At 36.9% G+C, this 14,513-nt stretch overlaps 1 protein-coding gene across 1 annotated transcript in view; it reads right to left on the bottom strand.

The window, feature by feature from the left end:
• Nucleotides 1-14,513, bottom strand: part of DOCK3 (dedicator of cytokinesis 3) — a 203,793-nt gene that overhangs the window by 150,578 nt on the left and 38,702 nt on the right. The gene's annotated exons all lie outside the window — the stretch shown is intronic.

Raw genomic sequence — 14,513 nt, 5'->3', positions numbered from 1 at the left:
AATCAGTGCTGGCAGATCAATTTGATCACTGTTCCTTTTAACTAATGATTCTGGGCACGATACCACCATTTCTCATACAACATTTCTGTGAATACCTAGAGATGATTGCTGACTGTATGGCAATAGTTTTCCAGCTGTATTTTTCTTGTATAAATTAGGAAAAAAAAAAAAAAAAAGTGAAGCCATTTCTATACTGCTCAACTGCAAGCTTTTTGCTATGCTTTTAATAGACAGGTTCCAGCTAATGTTATTCCTCCAAAAGAAGAACTTCAGAGGAACAGTTTTATTAGGTGAAAAAGGTATATTGGTTTTGTATATCTTAACCCTGATAGCATCTGCCATTTGTTTACGATTTTGGTCACAGTCTGTTTCAGAGTCAGCAAGTAACACAAAAATTCAGGTTTTGTTGTTCAGTGTTTATTCTGCAGTCAACTACTTGGCAGTAATACTAACTGTAACTTCCACATTTCTACATTTAGAAGTGCTCAGAGTAGCCTCCTTAAATTATGGTAAAACATGGACCACTAAATAAATTTGTAATTGAAAATTTCCACTTGTTCCTCTCAAAAAAATTGACTTTAGGAGCATCTTACTATTTAGGTAGACATTAATAGAAAGCAATAGTTTACATGCACATTTTACATGTAGCATTTACTCTTTTGAAGTTAGCAGCAGCAGAGACAATTAAAGTCTTTTTCTAGGCAGGATGGACTTTAGCCATTCAATTTACTCAAGATGTTAAAAATAAATGATAAGCTAAGGTTCATCGATTTATAATTTATCCAAAGCTACTGGTAAAGCCACAGGTGTTTACACACACTGGAAACATTAACCCTAACCTTTCTTTTAAGAAGAGGGAGGAAAAAGACAGACCACCACAGTATCTCCTGAATTATTAGAAAGTTATAACACTAAACCATAACTGAATAGCTTTCAGAATCAGACACCACTATCCAGTAGAGAAAAATATTCTATAGAAAAAAATAACCCGTTTACCTAGCAATTTAAATAGAGAATCAACCAATTTCTCCTGCTTCACCTATAGATGCTTAGCACAACTTTAATCCAGTTAGGAAGTCTTAATTTTGTCTACACAAGGAATTTCCTGGCAGAGATCAGAAAATAACACACACACCCAGCTCGCTCTTTTTTTTTTTCTTTTTTTTTTCATCCTGATTTTCTTTTCAGAAATTTTATACTTCCGTTCTGCATTATAACAGAATTGTTTCTACTGGAATATCAGAGATTAAAACTCTGAGAAAACAAAAATCTGAACTCCATTATACTTAGGTATTTTCTCCCCAGTCAGAATAATTACTCTTTCTGGTCCTTTTTATCTATTTTGAGCTATGTAAAATGCATATCGATGTAACGACATTTTAAACAGTAATGCTCATTAGCTTTTCAGACCAGCTCTGCGCCTTCCTCTGCTACTATGAAAGAGAAAAATGACTGCAGGCACCACATCCCTTTTAGATGTAAATCACCTACAATGTTCATACTTCTGGGTATGACAGAAGCAGACACAAACAGTAGGTCATAGGATCCATACACTTGAAATTACAACTGTTACTAGTGGCTAAATAACTGTCCTTTTTTTGTCCAAGTTCAGATTTTAATATTTACACCTGAAGAGCAAAATCTTTCCTAAAGACGCAGACCGAAAGCCTATCAACGGTATCGGGATGGCTGCCCCATCCAGAACACAAAGCCAGGAGCTGCTCGATTTTGCTGTCTTGTCGACACAGACATCCTTAAACCAGGCAGGAGGAGCTGGCTACGCTTAGGTACAGAGTATCTCCATGTTTTAGAGAAGATGCTTCCCAACAGCTAGGGGCAAATGGAAATACACTGCATGACCAGTGTTGGGTCTTTGCATCAAGACTGCTTGGGTTTCAGGAGAGCCAGAACTACTGTCACAGGGAAAGATGCAAAGACAAGCAAGTAAACATATATGAACAGGTTATTTTTTCTGTCTTGACAGAAAGTGCATCACCACATATGGCCTCAGGAAGAACGCTGGCAAAATAACAACTGATCCCTATGCAAGCTAAAGATAAGCTCCTTCACCCCGTGAAAGGAAGAGGGAAGCCGACCAGCTGTAAGCTCTGGTGCTGAGCTGACAGCCACTTCATATTGCAGTGGAACTGAAAATACAAACTATCACTTAGTATTTAAACAGAGAGTGCAAAAAAAAAAAAAAAAAAAAAAAAAGGGGGGGGGAATGCAGCAGCAAGTATGTAAATTACAAACAAAACCTCTTTACAAATACCTCATTTTACTTGTTCTTCAAAATATTCAAACTTTTGGTGAATAACAGATCAAAATGGTTAAAATGAGAGATGAGAGGTAGAGCTAAAATTAAAAAAGGTAAGAGCAAACAGGTAAAGCTCTCAAAGATAAAGTATTAAACCCCTTCAGTTTTAAAATGTTGGCACCATGTATGTGATAACAATGCTGCAAACATTTTTAATGGACTTGAGGTTAGCAGCTATTAATACTGCAGATTTTAAACAAAGATCTTGATAACATCAGAATAACTATATCTTTTTCATGTAGAGAATCATTATAAAACCCAATCATCAATACATCACTGTTAACACGGGATATTTTAATTTTTTTTCACCCAGTTTAATCAGGGTTAACTTTTTGAGGCGAAAGCTAGGTGTTTTTACTAATGCTTAAAGTGAAATGGTGTGCTCCACAGGCAAAATATCATTACATGGGCTAATATTTAGCTTGGGCATAATGGATAAAACCTCTAGCTAATAAGAACAGAAATAACATAAATGATCAAGGGACATGCATTACCACTTAGCCGACACATGGCATGTCTTAATGCAGCATCCCCAAGCGCACCGCTCGTCCCCTAATACTGAATCAGTGCGGACTCAAAAGCAAGAGAACTAGCTATTGGCACACCCTTACACCTCTTCTGGTATTTAACTGGATTTCTGGAGATCTCCCCTTGGAAGATATCCAAAATTTCTGCTGTTTCTCCCACTGATTGAAACAAACAAGCCAAAAATGTGTATGAATGTCAGCCTTTTTCACAGTTTTTAATACAAATAGTTGAGAAATGTGTCCTTGCCAAATAGCTGAGAGTCAACAAAAGCCAAAGAGAGCAGGTTTAAAGGGGTGCAGGAATTAGCATCACTGAATCACATCGCTCCCAAAAGACTTCCAAAAAACTATTCGATTTTTACGTATCATTCCCTTGCCTGAAAGAGTATCAGAAACATCAGTACAGCATATCCACTTTTTAACATATTTTATAATTTTAGTAATGCCATTTTTCAACACAGCTGGTCCTGACTAAACAGATTTAAAGATTCATCAAGTTCAAGACTATAAAGGATCACTGTGATCATCTGGTCTGATCTCCTGCAGGGCACAGAAGAGAAACTCACTCAGCTTGCTGCAACATAATTTCTACATGATACCACAACATATTTAAAAAAAACAATCCAGTCTTATTTTAAAGATTATCACTGATAAAGAAGTAACTGCTTTCCAAAATAATTTTTTCTTATTGTTAGCTATCCTCATTATTGAAAAGTATCTTTATTATGAATTTATTTATTATGAGCCTCTGCCATTTCCCTGACTACATGTGCACAGTAAGTCCTTCACTCCGCTGCGTACTGGGCTGCCTTCCTTTGGAGTATTATTCCTACTTTTAGAGATTACACTTTGAGGAGGAGTAGGTAAACTGGTGACGCTTTAAAGCAGTGAGACTATCCTGAAGACACAATACATTAGAATGATTGTTTTGATTGTTTCGCTGTTTAGTCTAGAAAATAGAAGAACCAGGGAAATGATTTAAACTGTAAGAGGAACGGAATAATCTCTTCTCCATGTCCACGGCAAATAGAACTAGAAATAACAAGCTTTAAATAATGACTGTTCAGTATAGACCTCAGGAAAAAGTCTTCAAAGTGTGTCAACAAGTATGAGAAGAGACTGTTTTGAGAGGCTGCAGAATATCCATCATTGTAGGGTGTTAAAAAAAAAAGAAAGAAAGAAAAAGAAAAAAGAAAAGAAAAAAAAAAGGCAAGACAAATAGGTTGAAAATGCCACAGTTTGAAGGACTAGAGGACCGTGAGGTCCACTCCAGGTTTTCCTCCTATCACTGCCTTGCAGAACTACTGTGCATCTTTCTAGCTTTTTTACATGTGTGCTGAAGCAGGCACTATAAAACCAGTAGCAGTTACTCAACACTCATTTCACTTACTCTATACAGGCAGATTTTCATTTACTCTCCTCCTTTGCCCCCTGCCTGTAAATGCAAGACTTATTATCCTCTTAGCTATCAAAATCAATCAGTTAGCCATAATGTTTCAGCATATTAAGTGCCATTGCACCTCAGGACACAAACACCATCTGTATATACTTTCTGCATTTGGATGTATTAGAATACATGCTGTCCAAGTGTCTGGACAGAAACTATAATTTCTAGACTAATCATTATTTAGCTTTCTACTCTTGTAACGTCAGCAACTTTTATAAGACTATACCTTTTTTTTCAGTCCTATTATAAGAGTGAATAAAACTAAGCCAAAAATCAGACTCCTGCAAGTCCTACTATAAGCAGCACCTCTGGATAATAATTGTCCATTTTCCAACTACTTTGTTACTGAACGCCTTAAAAACTGATAAACTGATAACTGCTACATTTAATTCCATACTGTTAATTTCTCTAAATCATACAGACAAGAAAGCATTAGTTTACATCTACAGAAGTCCTACATTTATTGTTAAATTTATCAGTGCAATTTGCAGTCACATTTAAAGGCAGAAGTGGCTTCTAGCTCTGATGTAAAATTAACAATTCCTGAAGACTAGAACCGGAAGGCAGGGAGACTCAGCTATCATGTTTTAAGATTTGAGGTCAGATTAGGTAACTAGGCTGGGACAGCCAAGACAGTTCTTGTGGAGAACATACATGCTTATAGCCATATTGGTAAGATACCAACTGGACAAGTAGACAGTAAGGTGACTAGAAAACTGGCTGGACTGACAGGCTCAGAAAGTGGTGATCAGTTACACAAAGATCACCTGGTGGCCAGTTACCAACCACATCCCTCAGCACGCTGTTTAACATCTTTATTAACAATGTGGACACTGGCATAGAGAGTGCTCTCGGTCAGTTTGCAGATGACACCAAACTCAGGGGAGCAGTCACTATGCTGGAGGACAGCGCTGCTGTTCTAAGCAACTTCCTTGACAGGTTAGAAAAAACATACCCACAAGAACCTCATGAAGTTCTTCCAAAGCAAGTGCAAAGTCCTCCTCCTATCTGGGATGGATATACCCCATGCCATAAAGGTACACTGGAGACTGGGCAGAAAGCAGCTATACAGAAGACCACCAGGAGGTCACAGTGATCAAGGGGAAGAGGAGTCAGCAATACTTTGCTGCAAAGGCCAGCCATGCACTGGGCTGCATAAGCAGAAGTATACCAGCAGGATCCTTCCCCTCTATTCCGCACTCATGAGACATCCAGAACGCTCACCATTGCCTACAACTGTCTAACGGAAGATTTGGAAAAGATGGACTCTTCCCAGAGATGCAGGGGGGATAAGAACAGAGGCACATGGGTTGGAACAGGGGCAATTTCAACCAGATAAGGAAAACATTGTTTCCTGAAGGGTGGTCAAATATTGAAAGAGGTTGTCCGGAGGGCTTGTGGGATCTCCATTCTGTAGATGCTCAAAACTGAACTGGAAGCTTCCCCAGCAACTTGCTCTAATTGGACCTGCTTTGAGCAGGATGTTGCATTAAAGACCCTCAGCAGCTCATTCCAACCCGCATGACTATGATTCTGTGCTTGTAAACTCAGGAAACACAGCAGTAAAACTCCCAGTGGGCCTTGAGAATATCCTTTGCCTGGTCTTGTCTGATTTTTAAATCAAAACTGTCATGAACACTTGCATTTAGATATACTACTAATGTAGATTTATGTCATGACAGCCTATTGCGTTACAGCAAGAGCTGACATACCTGCAATTATTGTCAGACCTGAGACAGCAAACTCCGTTCAGCTACTTCAGATTATGACTCTGAAACCCAACAAAAAGCCTAATTGGATCATTAAAATCTTCCTCCAAACTTGCCAATGTTCATCCAAAATGAACCGCAGGAAATTCTACACGCTGTTCGCTTTCTGTGAAACAAGTCCCAGGTGAAAGCTGATGGAAAACTTATCTTTGGTTTATGTCTTGTTAGCACTGGATTGATTACAATCCTCTGCTCTTTTGAAAGGCAATAGGATACCCCCATTTCACTATCTTTTGCTCTCTGAACATAATTAGAGTATGCATATATACCACCTTTTATTTGTGAGCTAAGTGAATCTTCTTGAATTTTTTTTCAATTCCAGCAAAAATGAAGCCATCACTTATTTTAGTTGTTCCTTTCCATAATAGAATAGCAATATACAAAAGTAGTGCAGTTTAAGAAAGCAAGAGCTACCCAATAAAATCCAGGGTTTTGGGTTTCATTAAAATAAAGACTGGTAAATGCACAGGATCACTGGGACTGGCTGGGAAAAGCAACTGACACAGGGAGGCAGAGAAAGGGGATAAAAAGTTAAGGAGAAGCTCAGATTGGGAGCCTGAAAAAGAAGGGGAGGAGGAGAAAAAAGAGACAACAGGGGAATAGTTAGAAGGGAGAAATGGAGTAGCTGAGCTCCTTATATAAAGATACAAACCAAAGTTTTGCAGGTTTAGAGTGGGGTGTTGTTTTTTTTTTTTCGTTCCTTCCTTCTTCCTTCATTTGAGGCAAATTAAATACTTTACTTAGAAACTTCAAGTCTGGTCTTCAGAGCACAGCGCTGTGCCAATTCAGGTACTGGGATCTCTGAAGAAGCATTAGGACAGTACCTCAGCAGTTACACTGGATGGGACTTTTTGGTTGAGCAGGAAAAGATGGGTTTGATGGCTTTTTTTTTTTTTTTTTTTTTTTTTTTAAGTACACAATGTTTAAGTAATATGCAAGTGATATGGCCTCTTCCTTCTTTTCAATATTTCTTGTAAAACATAACTATTAAACAATAAAACTTGAGGAAACAGGCAGAAGAGTTTCTGAAAGGATAACAACACTTCTCCAAAGATGATGAATTGCTATTAGCTCACAACAGAGGTTCAAGCAATTTAAAGAATTATAAAAGTATCAATTATCAATTTAGTATCCAAGTACTTTTTTTTAATGTTTTTTTTTAATCACGTTAACTATTTTGATTATTATTTAATATTAAAAAATAGGTATCCATCCATTTGCCAGACTTGCAGCCAAGTTCTTAAATTATGATGCATTTTTCTTCCTGTTTGTTTAGGAGGTCACACAATAATCAACCATTACGTCCTGCCCAGCCAAACATCGTAACGCGGGAAGTAATCACATTTGACAGGCCAAGCATTAGCCACTGCAACCACAAGGTTTTTAGTATGGCTTTACTCATATTAATTCACCTAATTCTGATTTTCTACCTCCTACCCGTGAAACTTTGTTACTCTTTCCCTGTAGGGAAAGGTAACTTATAAAAACATTTTCCCTCTAAGTCTTAAGGATAGAAATAACCGAAAGTCACATAAATCAAGATAAATTGCAGGATGCTTTTTGAAACCACATGGACAACAGTGCCACATAGGCTGCCAAAAGGACAGATGTTATTTGTTTTTTCTATTTAAAAAGTCTATTTTCTATAAAATAAAAAGACAACTTGTTGGATTTCATTTCCAATAAATATCTATAAAGGATGATCAATCTTGCTCCTCAATTCTATACAGGCACACAAGCTTGCTTGCTCACTGCAAAAAGATAAACCACAAGGAAATCTCCCTAACAATCTGTTTTTCCTCCCATTTTGTTTTTATAAAAGCAAATGAGACCAAAATGAACTGCTTTCTTTCCTCAAAATACATCTCTATAAAACTAAAATCAAGCTGTCCTACAATTCACCTCTATTTCAAATGCAATTTCTGCCAAAACATCGTATTTGCAACAACCCAGGTTAGGCGTCCAGATCAGAAACGAAGAAATCCTCAAATTTATGTTTGGACTAAGACCTTTATTTTTTTCCTGGTTTAATCTAATTAAATCTTCAGCATGTTCACAGCACAAAAGAAAGGTTCAAAAGCATCTGCAGCAGGCCAGCCACTGGTTTCCTGAGGAGTAAATTCTGTTTAGTTTTGTAGCTAGTTGTCTGCTCAGTGCTAATGTAAAAAGGCATGCAAAAAAGTCAAACGTTAGCACTTTAACCTTGTGCATATAGTTAATATGTATACTGAAACACAGTCATCAGCATGTGGCAAGACAGAATATTGTTCTAAAAAGAAAGAGTTCATTCTTAGCTACATTCTTAACTACAAACTAGCTAATATTTTTGCAATTTAAAACCGATCAAGGAGGAAAAATAAAAAAGACATCTCAGAACTTGCTAGCAATTTCAACATCAATAAGGCAGCTATTCTATTTACCAAAATGGAATGTATTATGATCTCCCTTATCGATGACGAAATAACGTTTCCTACAAAGCAAGAAGTTATAAAAAAAAAAAATCCTGCATGTGGTTTGTTGCAGTATGAATTGTCAAGGACACCAGAAGGTGACTTGCATTTAATTCAGTCTCTATTTTTAAAATCTATTAAATCTACCCATCACCATGGTAACTCAAGTAGCATATTCCCCTCATGCATTCTGATTATGTATTTTCAAAAAAAAAATTTAAGCAAAACTTGGCCCTAATTCTACATATTATGAACTTGTATGTGGAATGAAAACTAAAATATCCTGCATGTTGCTACACTATTGCTCACACTATGCTTTGAATATTTTTCTTTGAAGATCACAGAACTTGCAAAGACGCTTTTAAAGCCAATATTGTAATCTTTCAAGTTTTAATGACTTAAGACTTGCTTGCAAACTTATTTTACTCTCCTCAAAATTTAAGTATGCTTCTAATTCCCTAAAGCTAGGTCTCAGACTTCCGCAAATCACCATGAGGGACCGACTGCATCAAATTTCTTAAAAATCAGGGAGTAGGGGGAGAGTAATTATGGGAATCCTCTAGCATCTTAAAACGTGAAGCACTTAAACAGAGCTTCAACAAGTTAGATCATTACAACAAAGCAGAGATGTACTCAAACTGACTGGATTTTATGGCAGTGACCTAAAAATAGACAAACAGATTCTACAGGGGGTCAGCTCTAACAAAGAAAAAACGTACAGTTTGTGCTATCCACTAAAAACCTCCAGAAAAACCTCCAGAAAGCCTTAGCTAGTACATTCAAGGAAATGCAAATCACGATTTAACAAAGCAAAAGAAGGACTTTTACCCATCTTTCCAAAGACGATGCAGATAAGGGGGCATAAAAAACCCTGCGTTTTTCAATACAAGAAAATCCTGTCTACGATAACCCCCAGAAACGCTGATATAAATCGCACTTTGTGACACTCTTCTTTACTCCCAGATTCACCTTCCGTGACCGAAGGAATCATGCTATAAAAATATCCACCTTACACACAGAGCACTGAAGTGCTCACCAGGTTCTAAATCATTCTGCACCTACTTCACAACCAGTCAAAAACATGTTAAAGTCATGCAAGCCTCTTCTAGTCCCAAATGACAAATCTGCTAAAAGCCCTTAATTAGGTTGCTAAGCAATCAGGTGCTTTCCCAGCAGGCTGTTCCCTTTGAGGAGCTGAAGGAGGACATGTTACTGAAAGGGGAAATATTTACTCTTCGTTTCCTTTACGTTCCACGCAGTGCTTAAGACAACATCAGCTGAAGGATTCGCAGTAATTCTGTGGTGTGAGCTCAGGTCCGAGCTCTTGGCCACTCCATGAAGATCCATCCTTCACTAACCATGGAAAAGAGATGAAACCGTTCAAGTATTTTCTGTACTAAGTTTAGAACCAGCATTAGAACATAAGACAAGAAATAACACTACGATGAGTTTGAGTCTTTGCATTAGTATCAACTGAGGCTAGACAAGCTCTTAAGATCCTTTTGTAATACTTCAACAAACTAAAGGATTTTCTTACATGTAGGTAACCTTGAAAATGAGTCAGAAAAAGGATATTTGCAAGACCATCTCTGTACATGCACTTCAAAAGCATACTTCATCTTTCCAGTAGTCTGTGCACATGAGCTAGGAATAACGTATGAAATACGTTCACCTTAACTTCTCGGTCTATTCCTTCTAGGGAGACTTTCTCTAAAGTACAGCTCAGATGCAGTATATCTGTTTTAAAAGCATTCAGATCATATTGCACTTTTTTCTGTCTATATAGTTTAGAAAATGGCATCAGCAACTCCATAACTTCATCAGATTTGAAGAAAAAGCCAACTCATTAAATTAAAATCTCTCATAAAACACTTCAATACAAGAATAAACTACATTAGTGATTCAGGGAATGGTGTCTTTCTCCCTCATCAGTTTTGAGCTTACGTTTCAATACAGTGGCCAGAGAACCCTTAAGAGATCCGAATCAGATAGCTTTAATTGTACCCAAGTCCTTTACCCACCCTCGCTCTCTCTCTCTTTTTTTTTTTAATAACTAGATAAGAACTTTAGAAGATTTAAAAGCAGCCAACAGGAATTTTGCTTCAGGCTCAGGAGGCATCCCTTCCATCTATGCTCAATCCAATTAGATATTCTTCCTAAAACTAAACCAGAAGTCATTCTATCGTCTCTCTTCCCCTCACCCCCCAATACAAAAAAGTAGCATATAACTGGTCTGGACAACTTCTAAATTGGATAATTATGTTTGGTCTCTCTATAGTCTTCTGCTATTTCAAAAGAAATGGTCCTCAAATCACATCTTAGACTCTGAGGAATTTTTTTCACTGTTAAAATAGCTACTATGCTCCACCTGTGAGTTTCAGTGATCTCTTTAGCTGACTTATCTCACAAGTGTCTTGTTTGACCTAATTAACTAAAGCTCAGGGAGAAATTGGAGATCTTTTATTTAGAAGCAGGATAAAACTCTTATCAATCCATACAGGGTAAGAGAGAAAGTTAACTACTGCCTTATTTGCAATATATTTTGGTCCCAATGGAAGGCACAGGCTGGTATACAATGGCACAGCTACACGACAGCCACGTATGTATTTCACCATAAAGGCAATTTTGGTATCTGTCTACATCAGTGCCTGTAGAAGTCTCTCCTCTAGGTCTTTGCTTGCTCTTCTGCTCTGCCTTCCCCATCTCTTTGCAGTGGTCATAAGAACAGGTTCAGCTACCCATACTGACATCAATAATATTTTTCTTCCTCTCCCACTCCGTATTTAGTATAATATGGAGGAAGGGAACCATTGACATCTTCTCTTTACAAGCCTTTATTACAAGCCTTTATAATGCAGAGAAAGGACAAATTGAATCTTCTTTTTATTTTCTTACACTTCCCACAAAAGAAATAGCTATTTTGTCTAAACTAATCTAAAGCACAATATAGGGTATTTGAGCCAGGTAAAACAATAATACAAAGATAAAAATACAAGATCATATACTTAGTTTACATATACACACACACACACACTCACACACACACTCACACACAAAGATTTTGGATAATGACAGTGAGGATACAAAAATTCAAGACAAATAGGTTAAGCAGAATGGTAACCTTTTTTGACAAAAGGCAGCTGCTAAAAATTACCGTTCCTGTGCTCATCACAGAAGTCTGGATATAAGCAGATCAGAAAGGAGGAAAGAACTGTCCATTTATTTTCCAATATCATGACAATGCATCTATATGTGCACAAACTTCTATTAAATTAGAGAAAATTTGCTCTTTTCTAGTCTGGCACCAGAAAACCCGTACCATCTTTATTCCTTTGGAAAAATTAAACATTTGATGCTATTACAGGTTACTCAGTAATAAATAAAGGTGATTTTTAGATAGCCATATAACCTTTAACCTGGTTAAACATTACTGCTACAAAGAAATATGCAATATATATAGAACAAAACCCGTGTATAACCATTCTCATGGCTTCTCTGCCAGTAGTATCTGTAGCCCTTTCCAATATGGGAGAAACCTGCATTTTCAAATATCATGTTGTCCTGTTAGCATTTCAAGGGGTACAGTACCAGTTGCTTGACATATAACATTACAGTAAAGCAATGAAAATGCCACACATCTTTTATTTCTAACCTACGTTAGGCATAGCCCTTCCTTTAAGAACTCATTGCACACAAATGCCTTTTTCTCCAGTCTCAGCTTCAAGCCCCACCAAAACTTTGCTTTCACTCTGATAGCAAGAATTACAGTATCATGGCACTGAACAGTACAGTGAACTCAGGCTCATCTTTCCAATATGTATTCCATAGGTCTATAAACTAAAATTACTGGACAAATCTTTTATAACTTCTTCCAGCTTCCTCACCCAGAGTTTCTTCCTAGCTGTAGCATAGACGCACTGTGGCCAGGAAGAACTGAGGAAGATTTCCAACACACTACATGAACTGAACTCCTACAAGGGTCTTTCTCAACTCTGTGTTTCACTTTGCCCTTCAGTTTCTTAGTATTATTTTCCTCCCTTCAAATTTCAACCAAGTTATTTTGCCTTGGAAAAACATCCCTCCTAAGGCTCTGTTCTAATCCTTCCAGGCTTCTTAGATATCACATTCCAACCTTTATCATTAGTCCAAAGGCAAATACAACCTTGTAACACATCCCAATGCTATTATTAAAGTAGTTCTTGGAATTTTTAATTGAAATAACCTTTGCCTCAAACTATAACCCACATTAAGTAGTTCACCAAAATGGATGAGATGAACATCTAGGCCTATTCAGAGACATTAAGAGATGCTGTATGTCTTGTTTGGCAATTGTCTAACAATACAATATTATTAAACAATGAAGCTCCTACTGCTACTATTTATAGGTATGGACTTACTGAAAAACAGTAGTAAGTAACAACTAGCATTTATGGAACTTTCCTACAAAGCTGACTAAATGCAGCAACATGATGAACATTAGATTCTCCGATGATTCACTTTGCATTTTGGGGATAATAAAAATTTCACCCAGTACAGAACCAACAGCAAGTGAGCATTTCCATTTACTCTCCAAAGAATATTTTAAGATGTGACTTTACAGCACAGCTTCTAGCCTGAATGCAAAGCGCACAATCCTAATTCCAGCTCTACCACATCCACTTGTGCACCTCTATGTTCCCTTAGGCTTCAGCTTGACAATTTGTCAAGGGGACAAAGTCCTGGTACCAACTTAACAATGGTATCACTGTTAATGGCGTAGACTGTTCTTACAGTTCTTACAATGCTGCAGATTGTTCTTCCATGTCAGAAGAGCTACAGTATAACATTACCACTAGATTAGAATTTTTTTTTTGTATGATTCCTGAAAAAGCAATTTGTTCTCCTCTCTGAAGCTTTGCCAATTTCTTCTCTCCATGAAAGGGATGTACGCATCCAAAGCTATATAAAAACAATAAATTTTCCCTCTGCTATTTAAGAATACAATAATGTTGTGTGCAATAATATAATGAGTATAACGAGCTAAAATAGAAAGCAGCCCCAGAAAAGAAACCATTAAGTTTTGAAATGGAGCTTTTTCTCCTCCTTTCCCTCAGGCAACCAGTTTTAATAATTTAAAAAGAATTAAATTGGTAGAAAGTAAGTAAGGTGTGTAAGTAAAATGATTCCCCTTACTGAAAGTCAATACCATTGTCAGTATTATTGTTGCCTCCTTCATTTGACTGTGGGGAAACAAATTTATCTTGCAAGAAGAAAACTGAAAATATTACATTTTTTCCCACATACACCAGAGAGCTAAGCATTTGGGATGGAAAAAATAAGGAGCATTAGGAGTAGTAATAAAGAAAAAAGTGAAAGAAACATGTATGAAGTCACCCTCAAAATTAGATTGGTTGCTAATTTCCAATAAGAAACTTTCTCAGAGGCATAAGTTTCCCCCAGGAAAAGTGGGAGCAATGAAAGGAGAACTAATTTCATAATGGCCTTAATCACTTTTTGAAGATAGTACAGAATGCGACTTGTTGTGCTGGAAGACCAGACGACTCACTTAAATCAGGTGTCCTCCAATCATATTTCCCAGATATCTAACTAATGGCACTTTAAATAAGGTAGCTAAGCTGCTGCAGCTTTACATAGAGCAAATTCTTTAAAGTTAAAAGAAACAAATAAATAAATAAAAGAAGAAATTCATGCTTTTACCACCTACAGTTCTTGGTCCTAACTCTACAATTATGGCTTTAGGTTACACAGCTAAAAAAAAGCTTTTTTTTTTTTTTAAAAAAGGGAAAGTATTGCTCTTAAACATGCAAGTTTGTTATTTGCTCTTCCATGAGATTTGGCCATTAGAAAAGTATAAGAGGAACAGAAGAGCAGAGCAGAAATAGGAGTCATTATATGGCAGCATTTGAAAATGATATCATAAATATGAGTACAAAACTAAATGCACATCACCTGAATCTTTGTTTTTATTAAATGATGGAAACATAGCATGTAAAGAACTTGGTT

The sequence above is a fragment of the Rhea pennata genome, chromosome 12, assembly GCF_028389875.1.
Source record: "Rhea pennata isolate bPtePen1 chromosome 12, bPtePen1.pri, whole genome shotgun sequence".
Lineage (NCBI taxonomy): Eukaryota > Metazoa > Chordata > Aves > Rheiformes > Rheidae > Rhea > Rhea pennata.
This window is presented reverse-complemented; position numbering and strand designations above follow the sequence as displayed.